This window comes from Danio rerio, chromosome 10 (assembly GCF_052040795.2).
Source record: "Danio rerio strain M-AB ecotype USA chromosome 10, GRCz13ab, whole genome shotgun sequence".
In the NCBI taxonomy this organism is placed as follows: Eukaryota; Metazoa; Chordata; class Actinopteri; order Cypriniformes; family Danionidae; genus Danio; species Danio rerio.
In genome coordinates this window covers 22,112,905-22,139,485 of record NC_141030.1, presented here as the reverse complement: position 1 = coordinate 22,139,485, position 26,581 = coordinate 22,112,905, and positions in this window count along the sequence as shown.

Genomic DNA, 26,581 nt, shown 5'->3' with positions numbered 1-26,581 from the left:
TTCATGCCATGTCAGTTTGGGATTCAGAATGCATTACATAACATTACATTACATCCTTTGCTATAGAGCAGTAAAATAAACATCAAGTGCTCTGTTACTGCCATCTAGAAGCCACAGTTGTGATTTTCTTTACATATGTTTTAAAACAATGTGTTTAATCATAGAACCAGTTTTACCTATTAGAATTATTATGAAGAGGTTAACTGGGACCAAATTAGATGTTTAATGCATAACAGTGTTTACATTAGGTCAAAATGTGATTCAGAATGATCCTAAATGCATCCCTGACTTTAAACCCAAAAAATGTAAAACAACAAAGGTATGCAAATGTTATGAACAATAAATAAGTGGTCTTGTTGTGACATCTAGTGGTTAGAAATGGTAGGTGACAGTTAAAAGTCTGTGTTATAGTGGCTAAAATGATAGAATATTGAAAATGTGTTTTTGAGACCTTTAAACATCCAAGATGGACAGAAAAAATAACTTATAAATCATATCAGTGATAAGTGTGTAAATGAAGCACATTTACTGCATTTTTAAGCCATTTTAGCATGTTTTTAGAACCATTTCCACTATTATAGCGCCACCTATTGCCCAATCTCCACAAGATTTTGCATGTTTATTCACCTCGATATGCCACATCTGCTCACCAATTTCTGTGATGTTTTGGGTTTTCCTTATTGGTTTACAGGCATGTAGGTTTGTGTAGACACGCCCCTTTTGTATATGAGCCTGTTACAGCTTTCTAAAGTGAAAAGTTCAACTTTTTTTTTGATAATTATTGATCTACTCAGTCCAGAGGTTCATACAGCACTGGTTTCGTTGCAATTGAGTTAAAAACCAGGGACTAGTTTGCAAAAGTAGGTTTTGTTTATATTGATGGTTTTTTAATGAACAGTTTTAGTAACAGCAGTGGTTTTAGTCTCAAACTGTTCAGTATGAGCAGACCTATCATATGATATGTAGATTAAGTGTTTTTTGTGAAATAGTATGTAAATTAAGCAAATTTACTTTATTTTTAAGCGATTTAGCATTATTTAAAGACTATTTTTGCTATTATAGCGCCACCTATGGTTTGATCTTCACAAAATTTTGCAAGTTTCATCTCCTTGATATGCCACATGTGTTCACCAATTTCTGTGATGTTTTGGGCTTTCCTTATTGGTTCACAGGTATGTAGGTTCGTGTAGACACGCCCGCTTTGTAAATGAGCCTGTTACAGCTATCTAAAATGGAAAGTTCAACTTTTTTTTGATAATTATTGATCTGCTCAGTCCAGAGGTTCATACAACAGTGGTTTCGTTGCGATTGAGTTAAAAACCAGGGACTAGTTTGCAAAAGTAGGTTTTGTTTATATTGATGTTTTTTTAATGAACAGTGTGAGTGACAGCAGTGGTTTTAGTGTCAAACTGTTCAGTATGAGCAGACCTATCACATGATATGTAGGTTAAGTGTATTTGTGAAATAGTGTTTAAATGAAGCACATTTTCTTTATTTTTAAGCCATTTGGCATGTTTTTAAGACTCTTTTTGCTATTATAGCGCCACCTATGGTTAGATCTTCACAAAATTTTGCAAGTTTCTTCTCATTGATATGCCACATATGCTTACCAATTTCTGTGATGTTTTGGGCTTTCCTTATTGATTTACAGGCATGTAGGTTCGTGTGGACACGCCATTTTTGTAAATTAGCCTGTTACAGCTAGCCAAAGTGAAAAGTTCAACATTTTTTGATAATTATTGATCTACACAGTCTAGAGATTCTAACAACACTGGTTTCGTTGCGATTGAGTGAAAAACCAGGGACTAGTTTGCAAAAGTAGGTTTTTCATATGTTGATGAATATTTATTAAACTGTGTAAGTGACAGCAGTGGTTTTAGTGTCAAACTGTTCGGTATGAGCAGGCCTATCATATGATATGTATTTTGTGTGGTTGCGCAAAAGGTTGTGTAATACATAACCTATTACACAGTAAAAATATGTAATATCGCCCCCTAGTGGCCAATTTCTTTCAAAATTCTTACAGATCTCTAGGACCATGAGTTGAACATGCCCAGCGAGTTTCGTTCCGTTCACTCATCGTTAACCCTGTTAAATGGGTGCTCGATTTTAATTGGCCAATGGCGGCCATGTTTTTTGAGGTATGCCAATGTCCTTATAGTATGTTATGACAACTTGGTCAAAGACACTGCATGCCAAATTTCAAGCTGATTGGACTAATGGCTGTAATGTTAGAGTACTTTTTATGTTATTTAAACTTTATAGCGCCACCATGTGGCCAAAGTCCACGGGTTTTGCACTGTCACATCAAATTAAGCTTACACATATGTGTTCCAAGTTTGGTGATGATATCTCATTCCTTTCAAAAGTTATAGCTCCAATTAGCAATTAGCTTCAATTAGTATCGAACATTGTTGTGTACTGTTTCGTGCGAGAATAAAAATTTCAACTTTTTTTTAATTTTAATAATTATTGATATTCAGTGTCCAGAGAACATTTCAGAGCTGGTTTGGTTTAGATTGGGCAAAAAACCTAGGACTAGTTCGCAAAAGTAGGTTTCGGACAAATCGCAATGTAGCGGGAAAACGGTCCACCGTAGGGAAAATCTGGGTCACTCCTTTTGTTGGTGCTGACCCAAGGATTCCAAATATGTAATTTTTTTGAGTCTACGACAAACGGTGTACAAATGGCGGCCAAAATATTGGGTTTTGGCGCAATAGCGCCACCTATGGGCCGATTTGGCTGATCTTCAGTGAGAATGTAGTGTACCGGAGTACTACCATCTGACCAAGTTTCAGCTCTCTCGGACTTACGGTTTGGCCTGGGCAATAGTGACTTCGGCAGAATAATAATAATAAAAATCCTTACAAATACAATAGGGTTTCAGCGCTTCGCGCTTGACCCCCTAATAAAAATAAAAAATGCCATATAATTTCACTTTAAACAGAAGTTGAACAGTGTTACTTTTGACCTCATCAGCATGGACGAAAGTAACACACGGGTGGGTCAAAAGTAATTTAACAATATTTATTAGATTTACTAGCTTAATCTTGTTTATTTTAAATACCTTAACCTTATTAATGATAAATGCAAACATATTTGTCCTTTATTTTTGCAAAAAATATTAAACAGCTTTTTTATTTTAAATTTTAGTTCAATCAAATGTTTCAAAAGCAATCCAACAATGCAAAATGTTACAATTTTCAAAAATTTTTAAACATTTTTCATTATTATTGGCATAATGCATTCGTTTTATAAAACATATGAATAAAACACTGAAAACTCTAATGTGGAAGCACAAAATATGGTATGAATATTACCCGTGGGATATAAATAACTGTTACTTATGTCTCTGCAGGAACTCCTTGCCATTTTAATCAGTTTTAGTAACTCAGACATTGCAAAATTAAGGATGTTTTATTGCACAAATAACCTGTAGATTGATCATTAGTGTGACATGTGAAAAGAGAAACACAACTTGTAATGAGGAAAAAAGAACCACCACAACAATTTACTTTTTACACTTTTACACTAAATATTGGAGCTAACTGAGGGAGACATTCCTGAAATCCCATGATTTTTGGCGGTTCCTTCAAGAATTGCATGCTGAATGTGCTGTTATAGCCGGGGAAGCATATGTTGTCAGGGCTTCGAGAAAATCGCTTTGTTACTTTTGTTACACTCTCCCCTATTGTGGATTTGACTGGGTGTTAACCTCTTTTACAAAATCTTTAATACAGAAGAAAAGTTGAGAATCATTGTGTGCACTTAATTGAATATTAAAAGCTTAATCTGGCTCCCAGAAACACAAAATCAGGCTAAAAGCTTGAAAACAAACGAGCACACAATTAAACTGTTTTGCTTTCCAAGAAAGCAGCTTATGTCCTTACTTAAAGGATAAACAAAATGGTTATAGAGAGAGGGGAAGCTAAATACAGGGGACACTAGTCAGCACTTGTGCTTCAAGAAAGAACAAGATGTGACTTAATGTGAGAAATTGCTAGTTTCTAATGTTTCATTCATACCGTATACACAAAATACCATTGATGAAAACGCACCAGGTGGCTCCCATTTGGGAAATGTCCCAGGTGATAAAGTGGAATCTGGCAAGGCTAAAAATTGCATTGCATTATTTTAGTGCCTCCGTTACTCAAAGCTGACAGGCAAAAAGTCGCTGCTAATCGACAGTCTGATTACTTTAACAATTAGAACAGTGACTAAAGAGTTTTCATGAGTCATTTAACAGCCGTTTCACACACTGCAAAGAAACAAAAGACATTAAAAACTGGTGCCTCTGCAAATTTTGCACAAGTAAAAAGAACAGAAACAAATGAGTGTTTTTGTGACTTCTAACAGATTCCTGGATATTGTGGTTCTCACATACGTGCACTGATAATATGAATGGTGCTTTGTCAGATAGCAGGTCCTTTTCTGCATTTTTTTTTATCTCGTTGTATATCTTGTCTTTCTGTCTTTGGCACTTTCTCTGAAGGGTACCAAATAATTCCTGCAACTGTAAGAAGATGATTCAACCTTCATGAAATGTTTATTACTGATTGAAAGAGGTAAAAGCAAGTTATTATTTTGCACACACACACAATTATTTATTCATATATTGTTTCATGTTTGCAACTTTACTGAAAAAAATACTGAATTATGTATTTGTCAAGCATACAGAAATTTTCTGAATGAGGCTACTTTTTGCAATTTTATGTATAATTGACTAAACAAACATCAACAAAACAAAATAAACCATCTATATATCCAATATTCATGTGTATAAAAGAGTGAAGTAATGTTTATTCATGACGAGCATATATATAAAGAAAACTGCAGATATAAAAACTGTTTGTTTTCCCAAGTGAAGCATAGACAGATTATAAAAAACAACAGTCCCAAGAACAGGAGTTCATTCTTCGTACCTCGCTTAAATGATCTAAGATGATTTGGCACATCCTGGATCTTGATAACTGATCTTTGGCTAATTTGGTTCTTCAAACAAGTTCGCGAATCAGATTGAAATGTCTGGATGAACTGATCTGAGATCTGTGCGTGTGTTGTGAAGGACTGATCTATCGATCCTTGAAATCGTGATCAGCGATGCAACGATTGGCTGACTGCACAGCAGCATAAAATCATCATCTGATTAATATTCAATTATCCATGTGAGCAAAATTACATCAAATTTGTAGTAAAAGGTTTATTAAATATGAAACCAATAACTTTCCACCTTTGTTGTGGGCTGCAGGCTTTACACTTTCATGTGTCAAGAGTATTTAGTAATTTATTTAGTTTTACATTTAGAGTGGATTTTCTTTATTATAGTAGCCTAGGCCTATTTTAGTTTCTTAATCAGTGAAAGGAATTTAAATTAATGTTGCATCAAAAAGACATTTTGAAATCGGTATAGGTGTCTGCAACGTTTGCAAACTGTCAAATCACCGGCATATTAGCTTTCAAAACACGTGCATGACCATATATTCCTTCATAAAAGACAAACAAACAAACAAACAAACAAAACAACAGGTAAAATTGTTTATGTCTGTAATCTTTCAGTAATTGTACTAAAGCTGGACCGGTACCTTTAAATAGTACACGTTTGTATGTTTGTATCTAAAAAATCCATATTATTAAATGTTCTCTTTGATCCCCTTCGGGAGAACCACCGTTTCATATACACACACACACACACACACACACACACACACACACACACACACACACACACATATATACATATATATATATATTAGGGATGTAACGGTATTGTAAATACCGTCATACCGCAATATTAAATTTTTTCGATATTACCGAAGTCGCATGACTCGGTAAAACTATAGGTCTTCTGAGAAAATTTGCTCAGGCGAATGAAGCGAACGGGAGGTAGCTGGAACTTCATTTCCCATCAGCCCCGGCGTGGCCATAATCCTTTGCGGTCTGTTGTCGCTACAGATCCAGTAATGCGGAAATGGAGTGTGCTGCTAGTAGCGGAGATGAAAAAAAGATGGAAATGATCGAACCTAAAGCGGGTGTTGTCGCCGCGCGCGTGCTGAATAGCGGTGCTGTCGTGCGCGTTCTGATCAGCTGTGTTGTGGCGCGCGTATTGTAAAGCGCCGAGGGGGGGGGGGTTGAGCGCGCATACTCAAGAGAGGTGTTATCGCGCGCCTACTGAAGGGCTGGACTGGACGGAGGTTGTGTCGCGTCGCGGGGGCACTTTTGATCGTTTTGGAAGGGCATTTTCTATCCAAGACTAAAAAGGGCATGTGCACTGCACAGGTTGAGCCCTATGTGTGCACGTGCCTGCAAGTTGGGGAATACGACTAATAACAGTCATGGGGACTGCAGAAACACAGCACACTGTTCAGATTGATGCAGACATTGACTTGTACCGCAAAGAGATCTCTATCTCACTCATGGTTTGTCCTCTCAAGTGGGGGAAAGACAATGCACAACGTTACCCCACTGCTGTCAACATGGGCCAAGTCATATCTCTCTTGTCCCAGAATCCTCAGTCCCAAATGAGAGGGGTTTTTTCTGTTGCAGGGGACATTGTAAATACCCAGAGATACCAGCTTTTACCAGATTATAGTTATATGATAATTTTCCTTTAAACCCATCTCTATCTAAGTGAGTGATTAAATGTTAAATGTGGTGAGTTTTCAACAATACTAAATTGAAACTTTATTTTTTTACATGGTTTAATAATTTTTTGTTATTAAAATTGAAGTTCCTGTTTCCAAAGCTAACAGATAGATGGCTAATTTGTATGTCATTGACACTTTTGGCACTTTTTTGGGAGTATTTTCAAAAGTTTTTTTTTTCCTGTAAATGATTCAATAAATACCGTACCGTGACATTCATACCGAGGTATTACCGTACCGTGAAATTCTGATACCGTTACATCCCTAATATATATATATATATATATATATATATATATATATATATATATATATATATATATATATATATATATATATATAATGCCATTTAGCCTTCATTAAAAGCACATACTAATATGCCATTACATTAATATTTAAAATGCTGTTTTCATGATGTTTGCACTTTCATTTAGTCAATTTGAAGACATGTATGTGCACGAACAGGTGAACATGAAAAACCTGTGGTTAATTGAAAAAGGGTGAATAGGTGAAAAACCTCTATGGTCATTCATTTTTGTCTTGGTAATAAAAACAAATCATAATGTTTTATTTATGACAATGCAAATAAAAATGCACCATTATTATTGCACACAGTAATATTTTAATTGTTGCATCTACAGTATATAATTAATTCTGAAAACTGGACTGACATATTTTCAATTTACTAAAACATCTATGTTAAGCTGCTTTGACACAATCTACACTGTAAAAGCCCTATAGAAAAAAACATGAATTGAATTGATCATATCATAATCATATATTAAAAGTGATTATATGTCTTCATAAAGAACAAGCAGAAAATTGTGCATTTGATGTGTCCAAATAATAATGTACAATAAAAAATAAGAGGTAACTAAAGTGCACTATAGTCTATACATGAAAAGCTACCCGGCACAATAGAAACACTATAGAAAAACTAAAGAAAAAAAAAAGAGCTGCAATAGAAAAAAGGAATGAGTGCAACTTCTCTGGTCACCTGAGATAGATTTCTCTATTCAGTCTCTCTGTTCATCCTCAACCACAGCAAACAAGGTCTCTTTTTGCTCAGCGCAATCAATACTCGCTCTGGCTAACACATATCTCACTGCCATCTACCCATACAATTCACCTTCCAAGGGAAGCCAGTGGAAGAAAGACTACTTTAAAGCTATTGTTTTGCATTATTGGGCTACGTCTGCACATCAAATGGATTTGGGTCAATCCACAAATCATAAATATCATTTCAGCCTTTCGTCCTTACAACACTGGCATTGTCAGTTCTCTGAAATGAACTTTTTGGATGACAAATTGCGTTGTCAGATGCATAGCTGTGCGAAGAGGCACAATGCAACCTTTTGGAAATTATCACATCAACGTATAACTTAACCAAAAGAAGGAACAACTATGCACATAACAATCAGTAACTATAACCAAGGTGTAACAGAGCTTTGTTAGTGCTGCTATGTTTATTTTTTAAATATAACAAATCCTAACATTGCATCAACTGCTGTGTGTTTTCGGCATCATTTGTGTGTGTGTGTTTACATCTGTACTGAACTCTCTAAAAAAGGACTACATGCTCACAACATTTTTCTGTGATTTTAATGTATCTTGTGGCTCTGTCTCTGTATGTCAACAGCATCACACATAGATGTTGCATACTGGAAAGGATACGCGTATAGATGCAAAATGTGTTGAACCTGCAAAAGAAAAAACAAACAAACATTGTTTTCATGTAGGGGCCTTAGTATCACCAAATTAATTTATGAACATGGAATAATGATTATTTTCCATCTTTAATTACTAAGACTCTTGAGACATTGGTGTTACATATTTTACTATATGTTGTTGAAGTTATTAGATAAAAACATGACATACCTTGAACTGTTCACCTAAAAGCAATGTTAATAGTGATACACTTGCACATTTTACCATTATACATTCATTATTTCCATTAATTTAGAGGCTAAAATAGGCATATAACGTGAGTAAGCCTACTGTGGGTGGCCAAAAGGCAATCAAGATGAATCAGTTACTTTAGCTTCAAATCATTTCGCTATTTCTGTCACAGTTAGAATCTTCTGTCTCCCGCAGTTCAATGAAAGACACAGAAATATGAGCACTGAAATTAGCTCTCACAAGATGTCTTTGAATAAAATATTCATATATATTCACAAAGAACGTCCCAAAGGTTAGTTCTGTGTATCTTGGAAAAACATTATATGTTTAATGTTCATTTTTAAAATTATATCAATTTTAAATTAAATAATTGGCAAATAGAATGTCATGTTTTTTTTTGTTTTGTTTTTTTTTTTTATTCTGAACCTCCTTTGGTGACATATTTCCATTCCTCAACATATAAAGTGAGCTAACTAAATTCTGTATTATTTACATCAAACTTTGTGGGAAAAATTAAGCAATTCATCCGATGTTTTATTCAATTCAATTCAATTCAATTCAATTCAATTCAATTCAATTCATTTGGCTGGAGAATGTTGGACCTTAGCGAAGACTCGTCTGTCCCTGGAGCGTCACAGCAATTAATCTCATGCTCTCCACTCCTCTAAGACCAACAAAGCAGCTGCACAGGATACGACCTGGTCCAGGATCATGGAAACCTTGAGATCATCTCATTGCGGGTCTCGGATCGATTCAGTAGCACTGCATAGTCTGAGGGCCTCGGGATGAGTATCCCCAGGTGGAAATAGAGAATAAAGAGAATAATTAGCACAGCTGTTTTTCATAGTGTATATAAACGAAATGCAAAAACCTGTGTGGAGCAAATTCATGTATCATAGCGCTAAATGATGCACTGAGTGTATGCTTTGCTAAAAGATAGGCTTTTATTCTAGTTTTGAAGTGCGAGAGTGTGGATGATCCTCGAACATTATCAGGAAGGCTTTTCCAGAGTTTAGGAGCCATAAATGAGAAGGTTCGACCTCCTTTACTCGACTTTGCTATTCTAGGTACTACCAGAAGCCCTGAGTTTTGAGATCTTAAAGAGCAAGTTGGATTGCGGCGAGACAGAAAGTTGGTTAGATAAACAGAAGCTAGATTATTTGAAGCTTTATAGGTGAGAAGTAATATTTTAAAATCAATACGAAACAGGCAGCAAGTGTAAGGAAAATAAAATTGGGGAGAGATGTTGTCAGATCGATTGTACATATTTAAAATATTCATTTTCATTTTAAAATTGCCCATCTTCAGGATGTGGTTCAGGTGTCTGTTTTGTAAACAAATCTGGATAGCATGTTCACCTCACAGCAAGAAGGTCACTGGTTCGAGCCTCAGCTGGGTCCGTTGGCATTTCTGTGTGGAGTTTGCATGTTCTCCCCATGTTTGCGTGGGTTTTCCCATGTTTGCGTGGGTTTCCCCCCACAAGTCTAAAGACATGTGGTACAGATGAATTGGGAAGGCTAAATTGTCCGTAGTGTATGAGTGTGAATGAGTGTGTATCAGTGTTTCCCAGTGATGGGTTGCAGCTGGAAGGGCATGCGCTGCTTAAAACATATGCTGGATAAGTTGGCGGTTTAATTCGATGTGGCGATGCCAGATTAATAAAGGGACTAAGCCGAAAAGAAAATGAATAAATGAAAGGATTGTAGTAATCACATCATCATATAATATATGTACAGTGGAGTGAAATTTGTTTGCCATGCAAGTAAACACATCATGCAGCTTTTAAATGAAGATCGTTGCTATTAAGGGAATCAAATTTCAAAACTACGTAGCTTTATGTGAAAAAAAAGTGTTTGCCCCTTGTTAAAACATGGAACTAGACACACCTGAGTTTAATTTCCTTAGCCACATCCAGACTTGATTACTGCCGCACCTGTTCACAATCAAGAAATCACTTAAATAGGATCTGCCTGACAAAGAAATGTAGACCAAAACAGCCTCAAAAGATAGACATCATGCTGAGATTCATGAAACTCCAAAAACAAATGAGAAAGAAATGTATTGAAATGTACTGTATCAGTCTGGAAAAGGTTTTAAAACCATGTCTAAAGCTTTGGGATTGCAGTGAACCACAGTGAGAGCCATATTTTACAAATGGCAAAAATATGGAACAGTGGAGAACCTTCCCAGAAGTGGCCGGCTGACCAAAATTACCCCAAACAAAGTGACAACTCATCCAAGAGGTCATGACTCCACCATAAGAAAGAGACTGGGAAAAAAAAAATTGTTCCAGGACGAAAACTACTGCTGATACAAAGAACATAAAGGCCAGTCTCAGTTTTGACAGAAAATATCTTGATAATCTACAGGACTTTTATACTCTGTGGACTGACGAGAAAAAAGCTGAACTTTTGGGAAGGTGTGTGTAAAAGTAACACCACATTTCAGAAAAAAAAAAAAAAAAAAAACTTCACACCAACAACAAAAACGGTGATGGTAGTTGGATGGTCTGGGGCTGTTTTGCTGCTTCAGACCTTCATTCGTTCATTTTCCTTCAGCCCTTATTTATCAGAGGTTACCACAGCAGGATGAACTATATTTCGGCATACATTTTACGCAGCACATGACCTTCCAGCCACAACCCAGAACTGGGAAACCTCCTTACTTTCACACACCCACTCATACAGTATGGCCAAATTTGTTTACCCAATTCACCTACATTACATGTCTTTGGACTGTGGGGGAAACCGTAGCACCTGGAGATAACCCACACAAATACCCTTAAGGAAATCATGCAAACTGCTGTGATAAAATAAATGAATTCTCCTGTGTAACAAAACATTCTGAAGGAGAATATTTGGCCATTTGTTAGTAACCCCAAGCTTACTTGGGTTCTGCAGCAGGACAATGATCCAAAGCACACCCGCAAGTTCACTTCTGAAGGGCTGATAAAAAAAATGAAGACACGGGAGTGACCTAGTCAAAATCCTGCCCTGAATCCAATTGAGATGCTGTGGCATGACCCTAAAAATGCAGTTAATACTAGAAAACCCATTAGTGTGGCTGAATTACAACAATTCTGCAAAGATAACAAAGCTATTCATCCACAGTGTTGTAACAGACTCATTGCAGGATTTCAAAAACACTTCATAACTGACCCAACCAGTTATTAGCCATAGGGGCAAATTCTTTTTCACACAGGGCTGTGTAGTTTTGGATGTTGCTTTCCCTCAATAATACAAACCTTAATTAAAAAAAAAACTAATAAAAAAAACTGTGTGATTGTTTATTTTCTATATATATCAATAACTAATTTGTTTGATTACCTAAGACATTGAAGTGTGACAAGAATGCAAAAAAAAGAAGAAAAAAAAAGAGAGAGACAAAAGAAACAAGGTGGACATTTTGGATAAATTAAAAAGAACTGGAAATGCTTAAAACAGATTTCAATCGGATGTCAAATGTGACACATCATTCTTATGAAGAAAGCTTTTTTACATCAACCATCAATGTCTTAATCATCATTATTCAATATTATATTGTATTATAGATCATAGTTTAGTAATAAAAATACAAATTTAAATAAAATTTAACAGTACACCAGTGATGTCTATTTACCAGTAATGTTTACATATACTGTAGGTTAGGCAATTAGCTGCTAAAGATCTCATTTATTTATATTACACACTGAATTTTTTATTTATTTTTTTAAATACCACTACCTGCATTTTTTTCAGTTTCTTCCTATTTTCTTCCATATACAGAATAGAAGAATATGGAGCTCGTGTTTGAGCCTTAAAACTCAAATACAAAAACAAAACTTTTAAAATGTACAAAATAACTATTTAATAAACTGTTCCACTGACATAAAGAAATAAAATTTTATTGAGTTAAAATAATAAAGACTCATTTTAAATTATTATAATTATTATTATTATTATTCATTGATTCATTCATTCATTCATTTTCTTGTTAACTTAGTCCCTTTATTAATCCAGGGTCGCCAAAGCGGAATGAACCACCAACTAATCCAGCAAGTTTTTTTACACAGCGGATGCCCTTCCAGCCACAACCCATCTCTGGGAATTATCCACACACACATTCACACAAACATCCATACACTACGGACAATTTATCCTACCCAATTCACCTGTACCGCATGTCTCTGGGCTGTGGGGAAAACCGGAGCACTCAGAGGAAACCCACGCGAAGGCACGGAGAACATGCAAACAACACACAGAAACGCCAACTGAGCCGAGATACGAACCAGCGACCCAGCGACCTTCTTGCTGTGGGGCGACAGCACTACCTGCGCCACTGCCTCGCCATTATTATTATTATTATTATTATTATTATTATTATTATTATTATTATTATTTTACTGAGATGGAACTAATAATGACAGAATTTTCTTAGCTAATGAATTACACCCCTATTAGACATGCAATCAGTTCAGGTGCTTTTTCAGTTACCATGTATATTTAGCAAGCTTTTAACCTGGAAGAACAGAAAGTAAAAGTCAAACATCACATTCTGTGTGAACAGATCTGATAATGAGTCTCTTCTTGTAGGCTTTTTTCTCTATGTTAACATCTGACAGCAGTATGGAGATGATGTGCAGATAGATGTGATTAATATGAAAGAGCTCAACTGTCCAAATGTGCTGTTAGATAACTCGCCCCCGATGCCATGTGACACATAAGAAGAAAAAATAAGAAAAAAAATCTTTATCACTGACAGTGTGAGAGATACAAGTTGGGTGTGAGTTAGATAAGACTAATCACATTTTAATCCCCAACGGAAAGGCCAGTGGTAGTGTTAAACTGCTGTCATTGTAAGACATCTGCACCTACATCTACAGTATATATGAAATATAGTTTCTGTCCAATCTCAAAATGCTTCTATTATGCTTTTTTCAGGAGGTTATATTTCAAATAGCTTTTGTCAAAGGTCTGATGATTTTAGAGATTGAAGCATAGGATATTTGGGGTTATTGTCTCTCAATACCCACATGAAAAAATACTATACGGTTTTACAGTAAATACTGTAGGGTTTTTAAACTGTTAAGTAACTTGAATTAATCCTTTGTGGTAAAACAACTATTATAGGGACAAATTATTTTTTTAGGCCAATAGCCTTGTGGTTAAGTGCACCAGCATATAGCATCGAGGTGCTCATGACTACACGAGATCAATTCCCGACTCAAGGTCCTTTGCTGACCCTTCCCCTCCCTCCACTCCCAATACTTTCCTGTTTGTTTCCTCCACTGTTCTTTCTAATTAAAACCCTAAAACACAATTATCAAAAAAGGAGGATAAAGTTTATAAATGGAGAGACATAAACAACAAATAAACTCACCGAAACTCATCTAATACTGTACTTAGTTACTAAGTATGCTACAGTATTTATTCAGTTCACGATAGTTAATGCTATATATTGAGGCATCCATTCGACTAAATAAGGTAACACTTTAGTTTAATAAACAATTTACACCATTTACTACATGCTTATTATATGCCTATTATTAATGTATTAACTGTTTATTAGCACTTAAAAATCTCATTTTAAATTCCTATACTTAAGTCTCTTAAGGGCAAGTCATTTTACTGGGCAACCATCACAGAAACGCCTTTGTTCGGTCATTCTGTTTGAATGTGGAAATATCAAATTCTACAAAATTGCTTGCCAAGCTTATGATTAAATTTAGTAGGAATCAACAATACAATTAAACAACAATTGTCTCTTTAGTTTAATTTCTAAACGTTCGAATCAAACTAAATCTGCAGAAATCCATGTCTTGTCTGAGCCCATCCCCCAGAGAATTGTTCGGGACCGATCATATCGAAAACGTGAGTCGCACCAATTTAGCTGACAAGAAAAAAAGAAGTGTGCTGCACTTTTTATGTTGCTACATGACAGAATCAGCTGGGTATTATGTGTGATTGTTGCTGTTGATATTAGTATAACTTTAATATTTAATAATATTGTGATAGTCAAGATTTTTTAAGTCATACAGCACCGAATAACTCAAAACAGCAACCACAAGTTCACAAATCTTCAAATGTCTTCATTGTTGTCTTGACACAAACACTCAATTTAAACCCCGCCTCTGTTTTTATTTGATTGAAAAATAAAATAGACACGACTAATGTAACATGGTTTTTCTGTTCAGAGTTGTTGTTTTTTTTCGACTGTGCGCGCACAGCATGCAATGGCGAAAGTGTGAGGCGCAGCAGGTGGTTAAAACACGGGGTGCAGCAGGCGCCTCTCATAGCAAAAAACGCATTGAGATTGGCCCCATAATCTATAGTAATGTATGATACTAGTAGGTGGGACTTCATTCGCCATATTGACCGTTACACTTTTCTCCACTCAAAACTATACCAGTGACATTAATTCATTCATTTTCTTTTCAGCTTAGTCCCTTTAATAATCCAGGGCCGCCACCGGACTGAACTGCCGTCTTTTCCAGCACATGCTTTCAGGTGCAACCCATCACTGGGAAACCAGCGACATGTCTTGTACTTTTTATAGACTTTGCCTAAACAAAACACCTAAAACCAACTACTTACCAACTGTTAAAAAAGTTATTTAGTAGTTTTATTAGCTAAAAGTCTTGGTATAGGATGAATTGTGCATTAAAAGAAAGTGTTACCCCATATGTATATATTATTATTATTATTCATTTATTTATAATTGTTCAGAAACTTACAATTTACAATGAGTTGCTTTAATATTTTTTATGTGGGTAGTAAGAGCTGCTTAAATAAATTTGTACAATGCTAATATTGGCTTCATATGAACAACGCCTGCTTTGACCTTCAGACACTTTAGTTTTCACTGAGGCCTGAAGGAGTTTGGTACGGGTTGTCAAGAAATTTTGTTGTTTAATAATGCAAGAAGGAAACAAATGTATGATTTTACCCGTTAAAAAGGGCCTGTTTTAAAGAGCTGTTTATGTGTAGACACTGACACTGTGCAAGCAAACGTCTCTAACATAGTTAATAATTCAGCTTCTGAATCATGAATATTTGTATTCTGAGAAGTGAAGTAGGTTTAGATCTTTATCACATAAAATTTGGAAGTTTAATCAAAGCGCATTTCTTAATCAGAAGCTATTTTTATTAGTTTTGCTTAGAATATGGTGATAATATTCAACATCACATTGTGAATAAAGAGTGGGTAACACTTTACTTGAAGTGCTTAGAAGACTGTCAAGACAACTTTATCATCCTGACATAACACGTACTGTATGTACGTATATGTACATGTATATAAAGGAGATTTTATGCATGCAACAAATGTGATTAAATGTCATTCAGTCACTTACTGTATATAATTTTGAATGCAAAGATGACATACAAATTCAAATTTTTTTAGATCGAGATAATTATGAAACCATCATAAAGTTATTTGAAAGTGTACTAACACATCCAGTGACAATTTTTAATGACAAATTCAGTTTGTTTCACTGAAAAAAGGCCCATGAAGCAACTATTATGGCCTTAGACAGCCAATTCCAAAACCAACCACATAAGAGTTTATTGTAATGTTAACTCATGAAGCTAAGTAACCTCTCACGTTTGACAGTCAGTCTGCTGTATCATGTTTATGACAGATCTATGACAAGTTATGCTGTCTTGGTTATGTCAATTTGCCACAACAAAGTCACTAAGATGCTATGATGTATTGGTTTATTTCAAGTTACATAATAAAGACATCTCAATGTAATCTTTGGGTATCACTTATCATGTACATGTTTCATTAATGTATTTACTAATATGAACGAATAATGAACAATAAATTACAGTACTCTTTGTAAACTTAAAAGAAATTTAAATTAGTGAAAATAAAATTGTATATTGTTGATTCTTGGTAACTCACAGTGCATTATCTAATGTTAAGAGGCACAACATAATGGATTAGTAAATATTGGACTATGGCTAATAAATCCTGTACAAGTATTGTTCATTACAGGGCTTGACATTAACACACGCCAACCCACCAAATGCGGGTAGTTTTCAGCTGTGTCGGGTAGGCATAAGCTGGTATAAGAATCTGACAGTATGATAACCTTGGATAAAAATATCATGATTTCATGGTATTGTGATAACTGCTCTAAAATAAGTTCTTTTTAAATGTCTGGGTAAAAAAACTAAAACTTTTCCCCCTTTGAACACAATGTAATTTATTTTGAGAAACACATCAAATATTTTGGAGCAGTAAACATGTCAGGCTAAATAATTCAAATGAATCACTTCTGCTGTCTTCATTAGTTTCAGAAACACAGATTTCATTACAATTCAAATTTTGCCATCTCTGGATATCTCTTCTGCTAGAGATACTGTTGTCCTAAAAGACAAAAACAAAGTACCTTACACATACCTTAGAAATGGTACAGCAGAACATTGTGCTAGTTTTAAAACCTTTATTACGATTATATACGATGGTATACCTTGAAACCGGTTGTCATCCCATGCCTAGTGGCAGGTTAGACAGATTTTTTCACAAGCTAAAAGTATTTTTTTTAATTGTGGTTTTCTTAAAAGCAGGGTTTAACAATAAAGATGGCTCTCGAGAATTGAGAAGCAACATGACTGACAAAAATAACTGTGTTTGCGCAAGCAAAAAAAAGCATGTGTGAATACCGAATGAACGGAGGATCATATGCACCGTGACACACAGGTGATCCTTTAAAAGTGCAGGTGTGACGTGTGTGCTCTTGTTTCCTTGGGTGAAACAACTGTGCCTGGAAACCCAACTCATGCGATCGGTTCTGTCACGGTATGTTGACGAGACGGAGACAAAAAAAAGTGTAGGATCCAATTGCAGTTTAATAATGAAAATCGTGCTGTAACAGAAAACCAAGATCCAAAAATCAAAGTGACAAAATAACAATAAACAAACAAAACAAGGAACCACGACAGAATAACTAGAACAAGGCTCAGGAACTACGGCAAGATGCAAACACATATCAGAACAACATACCAAACCAAGATGAATGACGAACTGACAAACAGCGGTAGAATGGGTGTATGAATAGTCTATGAAATCAACGGGAAACGGAGACAGCTGTGAATACAAATCAGTGTCAGTGAGTTCCGGGTGTAGTTCTTTAACCACTGTAGTTTGCCGACAGTTCATAAGCGAACTACAGTGCCCTCTGGTGGTTACCGACAGTCATGACAGGTTCTCTTTGAAATAGACTGGATAAATAGCTATGTTTATGCACACTTTCAAGAGCTGGAGATAAAAAAATAAAAATAAATAAAAGTATTTCATGTAAGCAGCAACTATTGCAGCTTTCACTTTAAACAGATTATTATTGTGCCTAATGATAACCGTGTGCACATGATCATCCTTTCATTATTGCACACGGGATGTTTTCACCTGCTTTATTTTGCTTGCAGTTATTTTTGTTAGTATTGTTTAATTGTCATCCTTTACAGTAACATTGCCTTTAATAGAAGATTAGCTTTTCATTTAAGTATAGTGAACTGGTGATCTGAGGCCTTTAGCCAAGACAGACTACCGTGCATAGTTTTAGATACATGACAATATTTTTATTATTATTATTATATTTTTATTTAAGAGAAGCGTTGTTAAACAAAAAGTGTATTTTTATGTTATATATATATATTTTTTTAATTTCAATTTATTTAAAATTTGTGGCTAAAAAATTATTTGTTTATTTTTTTTATTTTATTTAAATTTTATTTTTGGTGTGGCCAGAGGAACTAATAACTAATTACAAAGTAATACCTTGAAACCGCTACCGATTTGCTCATGCTCATTGACAACACACAAAACAGTTAAATGAAATCGTGTGAACATAACACAATATCTAAATCAAATCATTTTAGCATGCAATAGTGAATTTATATAGTGAATAGTGAATTTTTTTCCCAACAACAAAATTGTGACTAGTGAAATGGTTAGTGACCAAATGACTATTATTGAGGGTTTTCACTGTTGTTAATTCATTCATGTGTCATGTCATGATTATAAATGTGTCATGACAGTCTTATTAACACCCGCTTCAATGAAGTGTTGAGTTGAGTATTATGATTGTAAGCTCTAAATGAGTGTGTTTAAATGTAAGCTCTAAAATGTTTTTAAAACCAAAATTAATTTTCAAAGATTATGTTTCCTGTTGAGGTAAGACTTTCTTTTATCTTTTTTTTTTTTTTTTGGTCTAGCAAATGTTAAATAATAAAATGAATCAACTTTGAAATGTTTCACATGACATACCAGCACATCAAGAGACTAGGACTTCACTGACTTAATATTAAGCAGCAAGCTAGAAACCACCCATTTAGCAACTGCATAACAAGATCTCAGCAACATCATAGCAACCATCCGCAACACTTTTGAACAGACTTTGCTGCAGAAAAATTGCACACTTCACCTGTAATGTATGCATGAAGTTTAAAGCACAGCTAAGCAATCTGACATACAAAAAAGGGAATATCACAGAGAATATCAAAGCGTGTCTGCTGTTCCACTGCTAATACACAGATGCTGGAGAAAAGGAGGCAGAAAGAGATTAAGGGACAACCGTTATCAGTGTCCTTCTTCCCCAGACAGGTTAATGAGGTTGAGAGGGTAACTTTGATGTCAGGAACCCTCATTAGAGACTGAGTGAGCCTGATTTATTGCAACAAGAAGTCGGTCTGAAGAAGCAGGAAGCTTTGAACAAGGATTAATTGCTATAGGTGAATGTTCAGACCAAGGTTAAACTACAACTGCGAATAACAGTTGACTAGATGTACACTTAAAAACTACAAATGACCTATACTAAATTGCAGCTATATTTGAACATTTCTATAATGCTTCCACCATTTGTAAGATGCTTTCTCCTTTCTTTTAAGACACACTTAAGTTGTACTATTATCCTTTTTGCATAAATTAATATTGTTAGATGAAAACTAAATATACTGTTATTTATAAAATGCATGAAGCTGAAAAAAACACAGCCTCTTGAAAATTTTCAATTTCTCTGGATTTACGAATGGATTTGTGATTTACAAATGTCTCTGATGACATTTAAAATTTCAAAATTAGTAATACAATGATATAGTTTAAAGCATTTTGAGTGGCTTTAAATATCTTGGAAAATTTGACTTTTTTCATCACAGCTTAATGAATAGAGATAATTTTTTTTTTTTTAAACAGAAATCTTCTGTAATATTATAAATGATTTTTGCTGAATTTATTTTTTAAATGCCGTTGGTTCAAATCAGACAGAAGGCATTTCTGTGTGGAGTTTGCTTACTCTCTCCATGTTTGCCTGGGTTTCCTCGAAGTGCTCCAGTTTCCTCCAAAGCCCAAAGACATGCGCTATAGGTGAATTGGGTAAACTAAATTGGGTCATAGTGAATTAATGTGTGCCATTAAACAATACAAACTCTAAAATCTGAAGAAGTGGATATATGCGAAAATACCCAGGATAGACAAATATTCGCCCTCTTCCCTTACCTTTCCTTCCCCTTTTGTATTGCTAAATATTCAGGTGTGACTGATGACAAGGTTTTGTTCTCCATCTTTAATAACTTTTGATTTAATCCCAAACAAATGAGTAAATCTTTAAGCCACTGGTTACCTTTAACAAATTAACCATTCATTGCTCTCCTAGGGTATTTAAAAAAAGAAGGAAGAAATGTCCAAGGGCGTAAGTCTGTACTTAGACCGGCCCGTAGTCCTCTCAAGCTCAACACTATATGATTCGACTTGACTAACTTTGAGTAATGGATGTTGAGCATTTTTTTCTGAATTGGCTATTATTGTTTGATTCTGTAAATGGCTTGATATACCTTTATCTGGAAAATAAAGTGTTAAGTTTTAAATCATTCTGAATTTGCCTGAAATCCTTATATCCAGTAGATTATGTGGATTCTGCATTATCTCTAAGCTCTTTACATTATTTGACATATTTTAGCCTTATTTGACAGTAGCAGGAGGCACGACAGCATTAATTTCTTCTAAATCACTGATATTAGAAACTGGTATGAAAATAACTAAATTAACTATTAACTCTTTTAGTTTGAGTGAGTGGGAGGCAAATGGAATAAGAGGTAATAGTTAAGCCTTCATACTGTGACCAACTTCAGAATGTTGAGATAGTGTCCGTGAGAATACACAAAATTCAGGTTTGTGACTCTATGCTACATTTGGTCCTTAATGAGTGTATAATTGAAGAGTATAGGATCAACAGTAAATTGATTCATAAGTGATAAATGTAGTTCGTTCCTACAGTCTAAATTTGATGGTCATTTTAAAATTGCAATCAGATAAAATTCAGAGCTGGAAACAAATATAAAAAATCTAATAAATAACATAATTATTTTCAGAAGCACTAGAATAGGCTTACATTTAACCTTCGACCATTCATCAGATTCTGTAATTGGCCTAATAGAATGGAACCCTATACAAACTTGTTCCTAATGATGTCATGAAATGACTGGGAAGGCATTAAAGCATGTCAATTTGTAAAACATGTTTAGGATACACCAATAGCAGAATATTTATTTGTTAACCCTGTTATTGTGATATTTTTGTGACAATAGTAAAAAAAATAAAAATAAAAAAAAATAAAAAAAAATAAAATAGGCATGAGACGATAACCGTATCAAGGTATACCACGGTTTGGAAAAGTGAAGGTTTTAAAACCCCCAAAGTTTCTGCTATATCGTTTAGGGTTGTGCCGATAGACGATAGTATTGTGTATTGACAATAAGCAAAGATATCGTCGAGATCTAAGACCTATGACTATTTTAAAGACAACATTTAGCTTGTTTTGCATTAATGTAGACCTATTACATGTTTTAATGACATTATTGAATAAAATTATTAGTATTATTATTATTATTTTTAATCATAATCATTAATAATAAATTAACTACAAGCTGTTCAAATTAATGTCATTTGACCGACAGCTAAAAGAGCGTGGTGATTTGCATTGGTTTGAATAATCTGCCAAGATAAAACGCAAATGAAGTAGACTATTAAGTAAGTACAAAAATAAAATAAAAACTGCCGAAAGGTTTTTAAATATGTTTAGAAATGGTTAAATAAATGAGAAAATAAGTAAATATAATACTGCCGCACCCCTATGCAATAGTATTGTGTATTGGCAATCTCACAGGGATTATATGGCTATCTAAAAATTTTAGTGCCCAACACTAATACTGTTCCTACAGTATATGTAAGATTTTAGAAAAGATATCCATTTTAAATTGTAAATAAATCTGTGTTTTTGAAACTAATAAAGACAGCGGAAGTCAATTTTTTATTTGAATTATTTAGCCTGACGTGTTTAGCTCCAAAATGTTTCTCAAAATAATATATTCAAAGGGGGATAAAATGATAGTTTTTTACCCAAACATTTAGAAAAACAGATTTTAGAGCAGCAATCACAATCCTGTGAAATCATGATATTTTTATCCAAGATTATAATACCGCCAGAATCTGAAAACCAAAATAGTGGAACATGTCAAATCTGTTATTGTCAACTCTGTTAGTGATTTAAAAATGATTAACAATAAGTTAAAAACAGTAACATAATACAATGTTGTCTATCACTTTTAAGCATTTTGCATTATTTTAAATTAATAACGGACTCTTAATGTGGAAATTATTTGTTTTCCACTTCACATACAATTCAGATTACTTAAATGTTACATTGAACACTATGTACAGTTTGAGTCAAAAATTGTTAGCCCCCTTATGATTTTTTTTTCTTTTTTTTTAAATGTTTCCCAATAGATGTCTAACATAGCAAGGACATTTTCACAGCATGTCTGATAATATTTTTTTCTTCTGGATAAAGTCTGATTTGGTTGTAATTTTTTAAACACTATTTTAAGGTCAAAATTTTTAGTCCCTTTAAGCTATTTTTTCCCCATTGTCTACAAAACAAACCATCATAATACAATAACTTGCTTAACTACCCAAACCTGCCTAATTAACCTAGTTAAGCCTTTAAATGTAACTTTAAGCTGTATAGAAGTGTCTTGAAAAATATCTAGTCAAATAATATTTACTGTCATCATGGCAAAGATAAAATAAATCAGTTATTAGAGATGAGTTGTTAAAACTAGTTTTTAATTTTGTTTAGAAATGTGTTGAAAAAAAAAACTATTCTCTCCAATAAACAAAAATTGGGGGAAAAATAAATGGAGCTAATTATTCTGACTTCAACTATATATATATATATGTGCACATATATATATGTTTTCAAAGCAGAATGGTAAAAAAAAAAGAGTTGGAACACCTAGAAAATAAGTAAATTCTGGCAGAATATTCATTTTTTGTTGCAAACTAAATTGAAGTTGTACATATCCCTGTGCGACAGAGACATAATAATAAGTGCATCTCAACTTCTATATCTAATAAGGAAGTATAAGGTGTGTTTGTGCGCGCCGTCATGCGAGTGTGTGTTTCTGTCTATCTTTGACTGATACACCGAGCCCTCCGAGATGAAACTCATCACGCTCGGCCCAGATCAATAAAAAAGCTGCGACTTCAACCTTGAGTATGATTGCTGTGGAAAATGACAAGATTGCTCAGGCTGAAGAGGAGCCTCATCCAGGCCTCATAGAGCAGATGAAAGTGGAGAGGGACAGGAGTACAAGATGATGCAGACCCAACCCCGAGTCACCTTTGATCTGCCATGACAAATCAAGTGCTGCGGCAAACCCTCAGTGTTCTCCACTGCATTAATCCATTCACATCTACTTGCAGTGGTCGCATAATGTCAGACTGCCAGGAAATTATTGCGCTTGATTGTCTCTCTTTGAACTAAAATGGATTCTGGGAAGATGTGAATGGGAAAAGTTGTTAACATGTTTCATGCAAAGGCAGTGGAAGGTAATATAATTATGTAGATCTATTAATGGGTGAGTTCTGATAATGCTTTACAGATGCTATGTCATAGTACAAAAGGAAATACAGTAGAGATTTAAGTATTTAGCATAGATAGAGCTACTGATTGTGGTGAATTCTATAGCTTATAGTCACGACACACTGCTCATGTCTAGTGTAGACATGGTATCAGTTCTTAAGGGCACAATTTGCAAACCATGAGTCCAAATCTCCTCTTTATTTTTCAATATAAAATACCAGCACAGACTCATTGTAAGTACGTATACAGCCTACATTTTTGTGAAACTGCAAACATGTACATCAACATATTCAATTTGTGTGTAAAATGAACACTTTAGGGCAACATGAAGCCAACAGCTTCTTTTCACATGAGTGATACCAAAGACTTTAAAATACACAAGAGATGTCACTCGTAAAGATTTGAGTGGGGAAAAGTATAACGGTCAATATGGCGAAAGAAGCCCCGCTAGTACAGGAGCCAATCATCGATCGCTGTAGACTGACATTTCTCCAGGGGAAATGCTTGGACTAGACATGTGCTTTTACGACAGTTTTGTGGTCAACAAACACACTGGAATCTCAAGCCTCATTCACACTACGAGCGACTACCTGCAGCAAAGCAACAAGCAACCGTTCATTTCAATAGAGAGTGAGCGACTTCCGGTGACCATTGTCTACATGAGCGATAGTGATCATTGGTGACCAGGTGCACGTGTCGAGCAACGCAACAAAGCTGAGAACCCTTCAATGCAGAAAAAATACTGTATGTGTTAAAAAAAATAAAATAATTAAAAATCTATTTGAAACAAAACAATTATTAGAGTCTTGAATTATTCTGTTAAAATACACTGTAAATATATATTTGCACCAGCATTAAAGTTTAAATTAGAACCAAGGCATATACATGCAGTAAGACTGTTCACATAAAATCTCTTGCTAACCCCTACTGAGTGTTAGTAATAACTACTGATTGTAAACTAATGAGGGTTTCGGAATGAGGGCCATATAATGAGAAAAAAGCTAATTGTAGCATTTCAGTAATTGGTATTTAGTATGTAAACATTAATTATTCCTATAGAAAAAACTTGAATCGCATTAGAAACATTAATTGCTATTGAAGTCACATGGAGATTAGCTTCATATCTCAGAAATGCATTGTTACATTTTCTCATGAAATTGGAAGAGTTGTGTCTTTAAAATACAGACAGTAGTGAAATTTCAATGTGCTGAAACACGTAAGCTAACTGCTACATCACAGCCTGGACGTTTTTACTTCTAAAACTTGAGCTTTTGTAATGGAGAACAGGGGAGAAAAAAATCGATATATTTCCACCCCTTTATCCTTTCTTTCTCTTCAATGCTCACACTCACAATACAGAAGCATTTGTGCACAACACTATCAAATATTAACAATGCAATTTACCTTCCATCTGCGATCTTGTCTGCATCTTTGATTTGTTGCAAATTCACTGTTTCAGATTTTTTTGTCCACCCATCAAAGGCATACAGAACACTTTACTGTCCTGTTTTATAGTCATTTTATCAAATCTAATTTTCATAAGCTTTCTTTCAAAAGATATGAACTGCTGTGTCATATTTTGAAATCATTGAAACTTGTATGTTTGGAAATAATAAACTAAAAACTACAAACTAATGCATAGCCTACCTATTTTTTTTTTCAGTGGAATGCCTGTGGTTCACTATTTTTTTTCTAAGTGTAGCACAACAAATAATGTTTGTATTACATTATATTGCATCATAGGCACTGTACTCTTACATTTCTCTCCATTCACACCTCAAAAAACTGGCATCAGTTTCACTTTTACCTTAACTAATTGAAACTAGACTGCATTTTACAAAAATGTAACAGCTATTCCAACCAACTCATTAAGTTTGTCAGCAAAGGTGTGAGGTATCATGCTCAACATTAATCTACAGTCTAATAGCGACTGGGAAGATCATTAAAGCGTTCAGGAACAGTGCAAATTCAGCTGAAATCATTTAGGAAGGTTTGAAAAAAGAAGAAGTGCCTGCCTTCTGGGTTAATTCTTTGAAAGAAACACCCTGTCTCCAAGGAAAAGACCTTTTGTATGGAATATGTCTTTGAAAACGGGTTAGAAACCTATTTCTGTCTTCTTAGAGATGTTTCCTAGAATGGGTTTCACTGAAGCAGCTAGAAGCAAAAAAAAAACAAACAGGATGAAACACAATTCTTTCATTTTCAAATCCTTAAACTCACAAAATTGACTTGAAGAAATAGAGAACAGAATAAAAGAAGTAAAGAAAAGAAAATAGTACCAAAACTTACCCACTTTCGAGCCATTCAAAGTAGGTGTATGTACCTTTCAAGCATAATAAGAGTTTATATATATATCTCTATAAATAAATCTCTGGTGTTCCCAGAATGTATTTGTGAATTTTCAACTCACAATACCTGCACTGATGTGTTCATGAATTATGCAGATGGTAAGTATTTTTGAAATAAAAGTAATTACATGTATTTAAACCTTCAGAAAATATGAAAGGTGAAACTTGTGTTTAAGTTGTTTTTTATGCTGTGTTTTGTTTAGATTACACACCTAAAACTGAAGACGTAAAACTAGAAATGCAGGCAAATTAGAGAGCGTCACAATTCATAACTATAATAATGTAAAATAATTTTTTTTTTTAGTGATTTTGTTGAAAAATAATTTAGGCAAGTAATTCAGTATGATTTGTATACATTTTGTAACTAAATAGACGCATAGACATCATTTAACACATTTTGTAAGTGGTGTTTTGAGTGTGAGTGTGAAAAAAAAGTAATGTGTCAAAAATGTTTTACGTAAGTAGGGAATGTTTTTTTTACTTATTTTATTTTATTTTTTTGCCTTTTTGCCAATATTTCTACTTGATGAATGGTTAAAAGAATAAGGTATTTACAGACAGGTCTGGATCTGCTTTCTCTTTAAGATATAAACTAAATTTATTTGTGGCCAATTTTGAGCTCAGTAACTTTGCAGATATACATACAGTACAGTAATCATATAACAAACTAAAGAAAAATAAACATGAAAACATCATAAGTCAATTTAAATCAGGCGTGCTCAAACTTTTTTTTTATGAAGGGCCAAAATCAAACTTGATTGAGGGCCATGGTCCGAAGGTAAATAAACCAA